The sequence below is a fragment of the Euleptes europaea genome, chromosome 15 (genome assembly GCF_029931775.1).
Source record: "Euleptes europaea isolate rEulEur1 chromosome 15, rEulEur1.hap1, whole genome shotgun sequence".
Lineage (NCBI taxonomy): Eukaryota > Metazoa > Chordata > Lepidosauria > Squamata > Sphaerodactylidae > Euleptes > Euleptes europaea.
The window spans coordinates 35,766,098-35,781,303 of NC_079326.1; the positions used below are offsets into that span (position 1 = coordinate 35,766,098).

The 15,206-nt window shown below is 42.1% G+C and overlaps 1 protein-coding gene across 2 annotated transcripts in view; it reads left to right on the forward strand.

Moving 5' to 3' along the window:
- CSRNP3 (cysteine and serine rich nuclear protein 3) overlaps window positions 1-15,206 on the forward strand; it is a 96,458-nt gene that overhangs the window by 37,406 nt on the left and 43,846 nt on the right. Inside the window, exon 1 of one of the 2 annotated variants that reach the window (XM_056861318.1) lies at window positions 10,830-11,015. The exons of the other annotated variant lie outside the window; for it this stretch is intronic. The gene's annotated coding sequence lies outside the window, so the exon portion shown is untranslated. Of the gene's footprint in view, window positions 1-10,829; window positions 11,016-15,206 lie in introns of those variants that run through there. 2 annotated transcript variants of the gene reach the window in all.

The window sequence follows — 15,206 nt, forward strand, 5'->3', positions numbered from 1 at the left end:
TGATCTATTGAGATCAGTGTTCTCTGCTCTGCCTGGTAGGTAGAGTTATTTCACATCACCTGCGACCTGGACTGCTACTGAGGACACTTGGGATTGAACCTGGGACCTTCTGCATGTAAACTGATGCTCAACCACTGAGCCATGGCCTCACCCAAGAATTGGAAATCCACAGAAATCCGGGCTATACCCCTTGCATGCAGTAGTGTCTTCTGTTCATACAAGAGGACCTTCAGATACAACTCATGAAATTCAGAAAGTAACTAAAAGTGTATAATTTCTTCTGATGTTATTTCTTTAACATTTCTCAGTACCAAAACAGGTTGCCACATGCAGGTAATAGTTATGATAATAAATTCAAACGAGAGTTGGGGATGTATGGATGTTCTGGAAGGAATGTTTTGCTGGTCTTGTGAAAACTCTTTTGGCTTCCCCCTTGAAACTTCTCAGAAGTTTCTTCTGCGGAGGAACCTTCCCCACAGAAGTTTGCTTTGAATTTTACCGTGGGCTGAAAGCGGGTGTCAACTTGAATGCCTATGAAAGATCAGTTTTGTAGCCGGAGGAAGAAACCTGTAGACATTTACAAGTCTTACAGAGGTTTCCTTTTCCGATTACTCTGCAAGGGTCCCGGAGTGGGAACGTGATGGTGAAATGTTGACAATGAGTGCAATGCAGCTCCTGATGCTAGAAATACAAAGGAAAGGTACTGTTTAAATCGCCCACTGGGAAAAGGAGTCTGAGAGATTGTTGGTGGTCTAACCTGCTTTATTGAGAGAGAGTGTGTGAATGGGATTCGTGACATCTTATTTTTATTGCAAAAGTATACCTTTTTGCTGCTTGAGTACTTAAGCTCTTTCCAGTGTGTATCTCTTGGCTTTCTAGAGCTTGAACTGGGCATAGTTCTTTTCTAACATGGTATTTCTCACAGTATGGGTGTTGTGTGTTTTTTTCTTTCCAGACGAGAGACAAAGGGACTTTGATTTTGTTTTCTAAAGGATAACTGACTTTGTCTAAAGCAAGAAATAGCAAATTGATCTCGGTGGAAAATATAATTATACAGCAAGCCTCAAACCACTTACTCTTTCAGTGGGACAATTCAAGAGTAAGTGATCTGAAAATTGCATCCTTAAAGATGTTCATTGTATTCAGCTCAGTATTGCCAGTTGTCCTCCTGAGCCAGCAATTGCATGCAGGCATTGGAAAGCAACCTCCTTCCAAAGCTCCAGCTCAGAGCCAGGTGGTGTAGTGGTTAAGAGCGGTGGTTTGGAGTGGTGGACTCCAATCTGGAGAATCGGGTTTGAATCCCCACTCCTCCACATGAGCGGTGGATGCTAATCGGGTGAACTGGGTTGGTTTCCCCACTCCTACGCATGAAACCAGCTGGGTGACCCTGGGCTAGTCACAGCTCTCTTAGAGCTCTCTCAGCCCCCCCTACCTCACAGGCTGTCTGTTATGCGGAGGGGAAGGGGATTGTAAGCTAGTTTGATTCTTCCTTAAGTGGTAGAGAAAGTTAGCATATAAAAACCAACTCTTCTCCTTCTTCTTCTGAAGGCCCCCTCTTAATTTTTTTAAACCAAGATGGTCATAAATGATGGAAAGATATGAAATGTGTTCCATAGATTTCTTGAGCTCTTATGATAGAGCACATAGAGTTTGCTTCCCCCTTTATTTATTTTTATCATATCGAAGGGGCTTTCCTGAATATTTTAAACATTTAACAGTACCTCATATAGAAAAGCATTTATGTTAGCCAGATTAAATGTGACACCTTCTCAGGTAATGGATGGTTGCTATAAGAAACTTCCTTACCTGAAAAGATTGTGTTTGTATCAGACAGGGCGAATTGATACATTGGAGCATTGTCTTTTGGAATGTGTGTTTCACTCTGATATAAGAAAACTATGGATTTTGCCACTTCTTCAAGGGAGGGTAAATATACCTACTGGAGAGAAACTGAGGGTGCTCCTAGCAAGCATTGAACACAAGGCTACTTTGGCTGCTGCAAAGTTTTATACCCAAGTTGTAATAAGATATAATAATATGAATAAATAAATGAGTCTGAGTATGGAGATGGGACACTAGGATTGTTTTTAACTTTATCGGCATGATACTGCTCAAGACCATTGGGTCAAATGAGTAGTTTAAGAATTTAAATGTGCTCTTGCTGTAGAGAGCTATGTAAGCATCCGTGCTGGAGACAGGTCTACAGGATAAAAACAGATAAAAGGAAGTACTTCTTCACACTACGCATCATTAAACTGTGGAACTCCCTGCCCCAGGATGTGGTGATGGCTGCCAATTTGGAAGGCTTTAAGAGGGGAGTGGACATGTTCATGGAGGATGGGACTATCCATGGCTTCTAGTCAAAATGAATACTAGTTATGATGCATACCTATTCTCTCCAGTAACAATGGAGCATGCTTATTATATTAGGTGCTGTGAAACACAGGCAGGATGTTGCTGCAGTTGTCTTGTTTGTGGGCTTCCTAGATATACCTGGTTGGCCACTGTGTGAACAGACTGCTGGACTTGATGGGCCTTGGTGTGATCCAGCATGGCTTTTCTTATGTCTTATGTCCTTAATTGTTTATACATTTGCCAGTGTTATTGCCAGCCTATTTTTATGTTGGTTCAGACAGCAGGATGTGGGGCTGAGAGGGCTTAGGATGCCTCCCATATGTCCCCATCACTGCCTACTTCTGACCCTTATGCCAGTATGGCATCAGCTAGGTGCTACACCAGAGTATCTCCAAGCACATAGGAAGATCTTTCAAGAGGTGGCATATAAATGTTGTAAATAAATCAATATCTCCACGTTGCACTGGCACAGGGCGGAGTTGCCTTCCTAAGCTGTTTTCAGACTGGGTTTAGGATTGCATTGTTAATGCAGTACACTGATGTATGCCTGACTCCAAAACCTTTTGCCTTTTCCTTCTTATCAAAAAAATAGGCTCCTCTTGAAGAACAGCTGGGGTTCCTTATCACTCGCATATCGTGACAACACATAAACAGACTGATACCCTTTCCTGCAACTTTGGTACTGTAGGAGAATGCAGCAGTGCCTTTAGAAAGTACGAGCGTGCCAAGATGAAATATGGTGCACGGCAGATGGGGGCATTATGCCCTAATTATTTTGTGTAGTAGTGACATGGCTGAGACAATGAATCAGTTGGAACTCCGCGAGGAGTGTGTGGAGTGTGTGGATCTACCTCTGCGGATGAGCAACGTTTATCACTACGCTCGAGTTCTTTTCTACGTGTCCTTGTGTCCTTCAGTGGTCATAACAACTATTTCCAGTTGAAGGGAAAGTGGCAGGCGCATTCTGAGGAAGTAGCACTGGGACACTGAGAGCTTTCCCACCCGAACGTAAAAATAATAATAGCAGTAAATGTGCAATCACTCCCCATTCACTGCGCACAGGCCAAGTAGTATTTTTATTACAGTAATATCGAATTTTACAGAAGTTGCAAAAACTGAAGTTTGAACCTGGGGGTGGGGGGAAGTGGCATTTCCCTCAGCTTATTCCTTGTGATTACTGCATGAAAACGGGGCATGAATATAATCACAGGAGCTTATATTAGGGTTGTCAACCTCCAGGTACTAGCTGGAGATCTCCTGCTATTACTACTGATCTCCAGCCGATAAGAGATTACTTCACCTGGAGAAAATGGCTGCTTTGGCAATTGGACTCCATGGCATTGAAGTCCCTCCCCAAGCCCTGCCCTCCTCAGGCTCCACCCCCAAAACCTCCTGCTGATGGTGAAGAGGGACCTGGCAACCATAGCTTATATACTGCTTGGAATGTAAATGGTGACCAGTGACAAACCTCTGAACATGGGCTGTGTCATTGGGTGAATTTTTTTTTTGAGAGTTTAGGGTTGCCTCGGTTTTTAGAGCCCTGCTTCGGATGGCTCAGGCTAGCCAGATCTCTTCAGATCTCAGCAGCTAAGCCAGGTCGGCCCTAGTCAGTATTTTGATGAGAAACCACTAAGGAAGTCCAGGGTCCAGGCAATGGCAAACCATCTCTGAATGTCTTTTGCGTTGAAAACTCTATGGGGTCACCATAGGTTGGCTACAACTTGAAGGAACTTTGCACCACTGCAAGGTTTTTAGAAAGCAGAAAGTACCGTCTTTTTTGTAGAATCATAGAGCTGGAAGGGACCACCAGGGTCATCAAGTCCACCCCCCTGCACAATGCAGAAAATTCACAACTACCTCCCCCCCAACACCCCCAGTGACCAGAAGATGGCCAAAATGCCCTCCCTTTCATCATCTGCCTAAGGTCACAGAATCAGCATTGCTGACAGATAGCCAGCATTGCTGTCAGATAGTTGCAGGCAGGGCAGTTGTGTAGTGGTTGCTTCAAAGCAACTGAGGGGAAAGACACACTGAGGCTTCTGTCCCCTTACTGACAGAGTAGGGGGGTTGAACGGGCCTGCAGGGTCACCCCATAATAGAATGCCCTGTTCTCATCATTTGTTGGGTAAAAATAACGAAAAAGGGGGAAATGCCCCATTGAAAATAGCTACTGCTCAAGGAGGCATTCCCAGGGCGAAAGGGCTGTGGAAGCTGCCTAAAGGCCGCTCCACCTCAAGAAAGCCCCCCCCCCCCGCACGCCGGTGCAGACTTTCCCTTCTGAGAAAGCCCTGCCAGTGTGGTTGTACTGGCAGTGGGGGCCGGCGGCACCTAGATGCCGGTGTGTTTGTCCCCGTGGCGGCATAGGTGCTACCTTAATCCTTGATAAGGTGGCACCTATGCCGATGCGGGGTCATATTGGATCCAAAGGAGCTTTGCCCCCCTGCAGGAATGGGCTGCCCATATCAATAGTACATGGCAGTCCCCTAAAAAGGTCGCAGTGTGCATCATCAATCACAGCCAGCCCCACCTATCACATCATGCCACTTCTTTTTTTTCCTGATGGATTTACCAAATCAAACTGGAAAACAAAGGGTAATGGTTACTCTAGTATTTCTCTATCCTCATGCCTACACTCGACATCCAGATCTTGAACCTAAAAGCCACCTATCATTGGTGGTGGCTAAGTCTGCAGAGCGGCTCCTCCTCTTAAGGAGCTAGGTGTGATGTTGCTGGTTTTTAAGTTGCAGTGTAGCTGACAATTCTTAGGTTCACCACCAACAAGCAGTCACCCTACACCCATAATGGCCAATATAGTTGGACATACCCATCCTGCATATTAACTCATCCTCCATTAATTTGTATGATCTCCTTTAAAGCCATCTAATATACATCACCATATCTCGGAGGCGTGAAAACATCATATGAAGTACTTTTTTTTCTGCCTGAGCCATCAGGTTAACTGATTGAGTTCTAGTACTGTGGCAGAGGAAGAAAAAATAATCCATCCACTTTCTCTACATCTGCCGAGTCCCAAGTTGTACTCCAATCCTTTCATCATTTTGGTTGCCTTTCCCCCTTCCTTTTAAGATGGGGCAACTTGAGCAGTGCACAGTGATCCAGCTGTAGCTGCACCCTATCAAGGCATTATAATTTTGTTATTTTCAACCCCTTTCTCTAAAATAGAATTTGTATTTGTTGTTGCAAGACACCAGAAGGATTTCACGTAGGGTTGCCAGGTCCCTTTTTGCCACCGGCGGGAGGTTTTTGAGGCGGAGCCTGAGGAGGATGGGGTTTGGTGAGGGGAAGGACTTCAATGCCAAAGAGTCCCAATTGCCAAAGCGGCCATTTTCTCCAGGTGAACTGATCTGTATCGGCTGTAATAGCACGAAATCTCCAGCTAGTACCTGGAGGTTGGTAACCCTAATCCCAAGATCTCTTTCCTGTATAGTCAAAGCCCATCAGTGAGCCAATACAGAGGTTGCATAGTCATTTGTACCATAAGGACATGTTATAATTTTTTTTTCTGTGCACATACTTATATGTAGTAAAGGTGGCAAGCCTTCCCCCACATTTCCCATAAGGTTAGCTGGTCGTCTTTAATAAGTAAGCTGTGGATAGTGATATTATATGGTGAAATTACTGGGGAAGATTATTTCTTCAAACTGTAGACTTCCATGGCTAGTATCTTCTTTCCATCCTCTGCTTTTTCTCCATGGTTTTCACTGGATTTCACACTATCAAATGTTGTTTCTGTGCATGGATAGATTTAACAGTGTCATCCTAAGCAAGAATCCCTTGAAGCCAATGGGCTTAGAAGAGTGTCACACTGTTTAGGATGGCACTGTTAGCAGTTTCGGGGAGTTAAATCATTTATGTATTGGCGGGTTTACTTTGCTTTACTGAGAAATTGTAGCCTGATATTGCCAAAGCTATTTAGTGAGGTATATAATGGGTATGCACGCGAGCATTTAATTTTTTTTTAATGTGGAAAGTGAACATATTGGTGGATTCCCCCCCCCTTCATTCATTTCATTTTGCAGAGGTAATGCCCACATGTGCATAACAGATAGACAATTACAAAAGGCAAAATCCATTTGAGTAAAGAATGTGTGCAGAGAATGTTTGTGGATAATTAAAACTGTACAAAACAGAGGCTGGTTTTAACCTCCCATCCAACCATCGATGTTAGTAAATAGAGCTAATAAGCAGACACCGAATGCTGCCGCAATGCATGCAGGGTTAGGTAGAACTACAGTCTCCCCTCCATAGCAACAGAATGAGGCAGTAGCTAGGGGTGGAGCTGTAGCAGCAACTACAAAATATTACAAAACCATCCACAGTCATCTGTGTTGTAGCATACACTTTAGCATACACTTTAGCATAAACTGAAGAAAAGCCGCAACTTTCCCATGTCAAGGACACCCCTGTTATTTAGGTTAATATTTCATTTACTACTTTCTTGTCTTTTGAAGAGATCCTTTTCACAGTCTGGTTGGATTTCCACTGACATGGATAATTTTTTGGACTCAGAACTGGGTACTTCATTGCTTACCTCCCCTGACTCCAGATTATTTATGAATAAATTAAGTAGCACATATCCTTCCCAATACAGATCTTTGGGTGACCCTAGTACACACTTCCCTTAATTGTAAAACTGTTGGTTTATTCCTCCCCTCTGCTTCCTGTTCTTTAACCAGTTACAATCCATCTTCTTGTCATAAAGCTACTTAATTTTCTCTGGAGCCTTTGTTGAGGGACTTTTTGGGGGTGGGCAGGATGTTCAAATGCATCATCTAGATTATTCCTATTTACATGTATTAACAGTCTCAAGGAATTCTAAAAGAGAGGTGAGGTGGTATGTGTGTGTGTGTTATCGTTAAACACAAAGAAAGGTGATTATGTGCAATGAGCTACAAATTGAATCCCGGTAGGGTCAGCCCTGGTTAGGGACTTCACACACACACACACACACACACACACACACACACACACACACACACACACACACACACACACACAGAGTTCTTAATTTACCATCCTGTCATAGGGTTAGCATTGGTAGAAGGATCAAAATGCAACTGGGATCACTGAGTAAGACCAGCAGAGCAAGCACCGGGCCATTCCTGACCCATGAGGTGACATCACATCCCGACGTTTACTAGGCAGACTTTGTTTATGGGGTGGTTTGCCAGTGCCTTCCCCAGTCATCTTCCCTTTACCCCCCCCCCCCCAGCAATCTGGGTACTCATTTTACCGACCTCGGAAGGATGGAAGGCTGAGTCAACCTCGAGCCGGCTACCTGAAACCGACTTCTGTCGGGATCGAACTCAGGTCGTGAGCAGAGCTTGGACTGCAGTACTGCAGCTTACCACTCTGTGCCATGGGGTTCCTATCCCACTCAGTTTACACTAGCCTTTTTGCAGGCACAAGTTTGCACCCACAAAAGGAGACAAAAAGGCTCAGGGAACTGACTAAAGTCAGCCCTACCCCCTGGGAACGCCTGTTTTGGAGCTGGCGTGAGCCTTTGCACTAGAGAAACACTGCCGCTGTGGCTATGCCGGCACCCATGCTTGGCGCTGCTGCATGGCTCTCAGCATCAACGTAAGTGGCCCTGCGCTGGTGTTAGTGCCAGTTTACCCAGTGTAAGTCCTAACACCATTCATCCCCCACTAAACATGCAAAACTACACCTATTATCTATACAATTCACAATAACCTTACAGAACACAGAAGTTCTTGAAATACTCTTGTGGATGCAGTGTATGAACTCCAGGTGCAACTTGTAAGATGATCCTTAATTTTACTGTCATTTTCTTCCCCTTAAACACCCTAAAAAATATTGTTCTAACTAAAAGAAACAACAGTTTGCAGGATGAAAAAAATAAAACCTTTCCAGATCAAAAGCTTTCTGCCCGGTATGTACCCAACAGTCATACTATTTAGATTACTGGCCGCCTTTATAGTGGTAACATTTCGTTGCTAGCTTTTTAAAAAACTGTTAATATTATTTTTTTCATGAACCTCCTTTGGCTATTCATCCATCCATCCATTAGCTGGTAGTCAATTGATCAATTATTACTGTCCTTCAGTGTTACTCCTCTGAAGATGCCTGCCACAGCTGCTGGCGAAATGTCAGGAAAGAAAATACCAAGACCACGGTTACACAGCCCGGATAACCCACAAGAACCAATTATTACTAGGGTTGCCAACTGCCAGGTAGTAGCAGGAGATCTCCTGCTAATTAAACTGATCTCCAGCCAATAGGGATCGGATCACCTGGAGAAAAATGGCAGCTTTGGCAATTGAACGCTATGGCATTGAAGTCCCTCCCCTCCCCAAACCCCACCCTCTTCAGGCTCCACCCCCAAAATCTCCTGCTAGTTGCGAAGAGGGACCTGGCAACCCTAATTATTACTGTAGGTAATGACAATTGTATTTATTATTCTTGATTTATTTTCTTCTTCCTCCATTTGCTAGGCATCTGTTTTGCTGCTGTTTCACGTGGCTGCAGCAAAATGGCTTCCATTTGTTCCTTTCTACCCTTAGTATCCTATGACATCATTAGTAGGGTCAAGGCATTGCTGTTCACAAAAGAAACTCTTCATTACCAAGTGCCTAGCTTAGCTTCATTTTTCCTCATTAATGTAAAAGGCAGCATCTTTGCCACTTTATAGTCGCACCCTGAACCATCTGCTTGGTTGTGCCTTAAGATGTGCTGTTACCAAAATGATAGAACTAAAAGCAATTATAACCTGTGTCCTTGTGGTTTAAAAGCAATGCCAATTGAAATCTGGGAGTAATTCAAGGTCAGATTAACCTGCTTGTTTTTTTTTTTTTTTTTTTTTTTTCCGAAGAATGGTAGAACATCTCAGGTATGATCTTTTACCTGATCCAAGTATGCATGATTTTTACGGTCTACATGATTAAAATGGATAGTCAGATTCCAAATATTTTCATCCTTATTTTCCATTTTAATTTTCATCCTTATTTTCTGTTTTAATTTGTAATCCAAAAATAGGACATCCTTTAGTTTACATACTGTAGGTGTTTGACTGCACCACAGCTGGCTTATTCCTGATTGTCCTTCACAATGAGATGGAGCTGTTCTGTGAACTTCTGATGAAACGGAATTAGATCTTTTCATGCAGTGTTTATTAGAGTTCAATCCTGAATCCATTGAGGTTAGTCATATAGTTTTTACTGACTGTACACACAGCACTTGAGGATACCCTTAATGAGCAACAAGCTGTCAATTACTTATGCTAATGAGTGAGCCTTTGAAAAGAATGTTAAGTAGGTATTTTTTCATTTGTAGAACAGTAATGAATAAATGACATTCCCATTTGTCATTTGGCTACTTTCAAAATATAAATGTGATTGTAATACATAATTCTGATGATTACAATGGTAAACCTAAGTAGTTTGCACTAGGAGACAGAACTGTTCGTTACTGAGTCTGATTTTCAGAGTAAATTTAGCTATTTTCATTTAAACAATTTGGGAGGAAGAAACAATTTTAAAATTTCAAGAGCAAAATTACCTTTTTTATTACACCTGGACATGAAACAATAGGCGTTATTTCTGGGATACCCTATTGGTTTCATTACTGTTGAGGAAGCAGTTGTCAATTGTTGCCCATTAAAAGAAACACAATTTTATCAACTGAGAAATAAAAAAGGAATTAAAAAATTCTACTTCTGTTTATGAAACTTAAAATCTGGATTTACTATGTCAAAGTCTTAATAGTTTGAAAATGCTAGACAGAAATATTCATCTGGTATGTCATTTAATCTAATGGGGCAGATTTTACTTAACTGAGTGATTTTTACTCATTGCATATTGGGATTTTAATTGATTCACATAATAAAAAAGAAAACCATAGCTCAAACCTTTGGGAATGAAACAAAGCTCTCCGTAATGATTTTCTTCCTACTTGTGTTTACTTGAAAGCAAGTACCACTGATTTGGACTTATGTCTGAGTAAATATGCTTAGGCATGCTACCTTAGTGCTTGTACAATTCTAGCCGCTTAAAAGTATACTGCCATGATGCGTTTGGAATACGATTACTTTTACAAACAGCCGTACAAATGATCATTATGTCCCCGATGAAGATAATGCAATGTGATACTGTCATTACCTCTCACAAAACAAATATTAGTCACATTTTCCAAACTCTAATGAATCCATGTTTTGTAAGGGCGGTTGCAAAGGGATTTGTAATGGGCATGGACAGGGGTCGTGAAGGGATTTCCATAATTTGTGCCATGTTAATAACTTAAAGCAGCTTTCTTGTTTTTGTTTTTTTTCCCTTTCCTCATAGTAGCCTTAAGTCGATACAAATATCCATAGATGGTGGAATCAGTAGTATGCCCAGTTTTATCAGACAAAACTCCCATGTGATCACACAGGCAGCGTCAGAGAGACTGAAGCAGCCAGCTATGCAAGCAGTAGGTAATGAGTCTTTGTGCAGTGTGTAGCTCTTATCGCTGAACAATAAAGCATATGGTACCGGCAATAAAACACAGGGCTGGGAAATTTAAGAAGATTCTGCTGGAACTGGGGAGGCAGAAAATACGTCACACTTTGCACAAGGGCAACCTATTTTGGTGCATAATTATTAGAAAGAGCGCATGGATTGGAAAAACAACCATTTGAAGAGGTCAGTGTTTTTAAAATGCTTTGGATTATTCAGTGCTTAGGCAGTAGCAGTTTTTGCTGTTAACAATATATTTGTTTCAATTTTAAAGCATTTTTTTTAAAAAAAGATCAGCGAGGTGTGGCTTGTTTGATCCACATGAGTTGAATGCCCAGCTGAATACACTGTGCAAAGTATAGCAATCAGTTGGTGCACAGAATATATTTGGTATTAAAATCAGTGCAGCCAGAAGCAATACCGATCTGTGAGTAAGGGGAACCTTGACTCCTGATAATCAACCCCTAGCACTAATCAGCTGTCAATTCTGAAATGCTGCACGGTTTCTATGAAAGAACAATTTGTTATGCTGGTGTCAAACTCGTTATTTTGATAGGGACCATGTGGTTTCAATGCTTGCAATTGTCTTTTATGCTTTTAAATGATAAATGGTATACCCTGGAATGTTAATTGGGATGCGTGTGATTCCCCCCTCCCAAAAAAAAACACTGGCTTTTGTGAAATATGTTAGGGCTCATGATGAAAAGCAGATGCACACACATAAGAAAACTGTATTCAGTAAATCCCCCCAGCTTTTAAGAACAACATCCTCGAGTATTCTCTCCTTTCTCTTTTCCCACTGCTTATTACAATAGTTGTTATCATTTCATTTCACATTTTAAAAGAAAGATCTCAGATGTTTTAAGGAACCTTTGTGAGATGTACAATCTTGCTATTTGTGTGTGTGTATGTTTAATGTTTTTGCAATCAGCTTTGTGTAAAACGGGAAAGTTTAACTGTGATATTGTGATGCCTGCATCCAGCATTCTGGGACAGGGATGCAATTTATATCCTTTCAAATCCTGCAAGAAACAGAACTCCTGGTTTTTTTTAATGTGGATTTCAGTGATAAGAAAACAGTACCTTTGAGCAGGGATGCTGTATCCTGCAGGAAGCAAAATGGGAGAGTCCAGGAAATAAGATAACCCTGAGCCACTGCTGCAGAGAAATAAAACCAAATATCCACTTTGCGCCAGAAAATTTTGGTGAATTAATGTGAATCAGTGTGTGTGTATGTGTGTGTGTGTGTTTTAACTGTTTTTAACTGGTGCTGTGTTGAATATTGGTTCAGGTTTGCTATTTTGGCACAGGCTGTTAACAGTTCTGATCTGAAAAACGGGAGCAACCATGCTTTATTTTCTATTTGATTTATGCAGTTTTGCGGTGGTGCGTCTAAAACACCGCTTTACCTTTTGCTTGCAAGTTAACCCGAATGACGCTTTTGAATCTCACATGAAAATAATCATATACGCACACATTCTTCTAAAAATAAACGAACGCATCCGGCTAGCTGCATTGAAGATAAACAAGCCCACCCGTCGAAAATTTCACCCATCACTTTCCTCCCTTCGTTTAAATAGACCCTTTGACTATTTTGGTCACCTTGGAAACCGGCTGCCCGGAGCCTGATTTTAGCGAGGTACCTTGCAGAATAGCAACATGCTGCTCAATATGCTTCAGAATTAAAGCACCCCCGGCCCCTCTATTAGTCATAGCGAGAGAGTAGTTTCTCGCACACCGGTCGCACCAGTGCTTAAGTGCAAACATAATGTGCCCCCCCCCCACCTCTGCTCTCCAGTGATTCAGGTATTTCCAGCAGAGCTGCGGCTCTGCCATTTCTCATCCAGCCAGAGCTCTTTGCTTAGCTGCTGGCAGGCCTTTGCCAGCCTTATGCAAATCAGACCAGCACAGTGGCTTTGACTGCAGAGGATGGGGAGGAGGGGAGAAAGAGAGAGAGAGAGAGAGAAGAAATGAGTGCAAAGGTCAGAGAGCTGGTGGAAGGCTGTAACAGTTGACTAGGGGGGGAAGGCATCTACCGACTACTGCAGTGAGCCTTTGCCAGCGCAAAATGAAGCAGAGTTTTGGGTTCCTCCCCTGCTGAGGTCACTGTGCCGTCGCAAGCGCTGTGCTTTCTGGAAAGTATCACAGCCCCAGGTATGGTTGCAAAGATTTGTGTCCTTGTTTGTTCAGGGAAATGTCTTTGGGTGATGCTGACCTGGAGGTCCTGTGTTCTCGACTCTGGAAATGGCTAAGGTCAGAGGAATTGTTTTTATTGTTTGATGCATGGCCTTTGTTCAGTTTGCAAATGTTCCCCCACCCCGCTCAGACTGGATCTATATTCTTCTTAAACATGTGCTTTTGTGACATTTTATAGGAGCGGTGTAATGAAACAGTTTTGTTCGGTATAAAATGAGAGACGTCTTTAATCGATTTAAACCTGGGTGGGCATGTGTGGTTCTTTACTTGCTGGTAATGCAGTGCAATCCTAAACAGAGTTATACCCCTCTAAATCAATTGAAGCCAAAGGGTACATAAGGGTGTACCTTCGTTTAGGATTGTACTGATAGACCCCAATCCACATGGACTTCATGGATAGCATGGCCCTTCACATGAGCAGTTTTGCACGCGCATCGCTATCAGATTGTAGGTGTGACCGCTTTGACAGTGCCAATCATATGCTGGGATATCAAAGTTAATGAATATGCATATCGACCTGACCCAGTACGGATCCCCTTTCAACTCTGGGCAACAAATGTAGAGTTTTTATGCTGTGAGTCCTCTTTTGAAATTAGCGTCTGTCAATCATCATGGACCAAGGTGTTTTGGAATCTTTGTTTTTAACTAGGTGCATTTAAGGCCTTAAATGACGAGAGACATCATTACATTACTGAGGTCCATTTGGCAGTGGTTGTTGCACATTCACAATATTTTCCAAAATGTTTATACTTTCTTAGGTGATTTCTGTAAGAGTATAGAATTAGTACAGTCTAAATATGCAAATATTGGGTAAGATTATGTCTTTCCACTGGATAAAACTGATTCTTGTTCCCTGAAGAGTACTATGCGGTCATTCTACTATCTGTCTTCAGCAACATTTCTTTCTTTCCTCCCTGCCCCCCAGCACTGAATTAAGGTTTACTTTGGTAGTTTCATAATTACCAGTTAGGTTGTTCTTTTGGCATTGATGAGCCACATTTCAATTCAGCCTATTGAATTTACCCCTCCCCGATAACGTAGAAGTGTTTGGAATAATTACAGGTCAAAACGTATGCTTTATATTACACAGCATCAGAAGTAACTATAACATTTTGAGTGGCCTTCAGGACATTCACCATATAAATACAGCAAATATAGAAGACAAAAGCTGGCAGCATTTTAAATCTCGTTGAGAGAGATTCTAGCATGTGCTTAACAGTGCAATCCTAAACAGAGTTACACCTTCCTAAAACCAATTTGCTTAGAAGGGTGCAATTCTCTTTAGGATTGCACTGGAAAGTCTTCAGTGATAATCATGCTTAGCTTTGGCTGGATTGTTTCCTGTGTTTGAACTCACAAACACAAACTGCAGAATGTAGTTTGTGTATTTTGTCTCTTTAATTTTTATCAGAAAATCTATATTGTGTAGCAAAAACTGGCTCGTTCTCAGCCTTCGAGAGACAGTAATCTGTATGTTTTGTGTAGGTAAAATCAGGATCAAACTGCACTTATGTAGGAGAGCCATGGGTGGATTTCAGTTTGTTTGTTTTTAAAAAAGAACGTGAAATACTCAGGCTTCCTCAGGGTTCCTTGTTGATGGTAAAGGAAATATCAGGAGCTCTGACCACAGATCTATATTGTAATGTGTAATCTGATCATAACAGTTTTGCATCAGAAACAAGGTTCCATCTGGTTTTCAATAATTATCATTTCTATGTACAGTCCTCTTGCATTCACAAATGGCTTCACTAAACCTACAGTGGATTCCTGGGGGTAAGAGCCCCACTGAATAGATCTGAGTAGACTTGCTTAGAATTGCTCTGTTTGAATAGGCTACAGTTTATGGTTATTCAATCAAAATGTCAAGGTTAAGAAATACAGCAGAGCTATGCTACCCCTTTTGTGTAGTTCTGTAGAGCTGTAGTACTCTGAAATAATGGACACGTTCTTGTGTTTTAGTGTAAAGATATTAAAACAAGGCGGAAAATGAACATGCAGTGGTTAGACTGTCAGATTCCGATTGGGAAGACCCAGATTCAAGTCCCCATTTTGTCATGAAGCTCACTTGGTGACCTTGGGTCAGTTGCTGTCTCTCAGGCTAACTCAGGTAAAAGGTAAAGGTCCCCTGTGCAAGCACTGGGTCATTCCTGACCCATGGGGTGACGTCACATCCCGACGTTT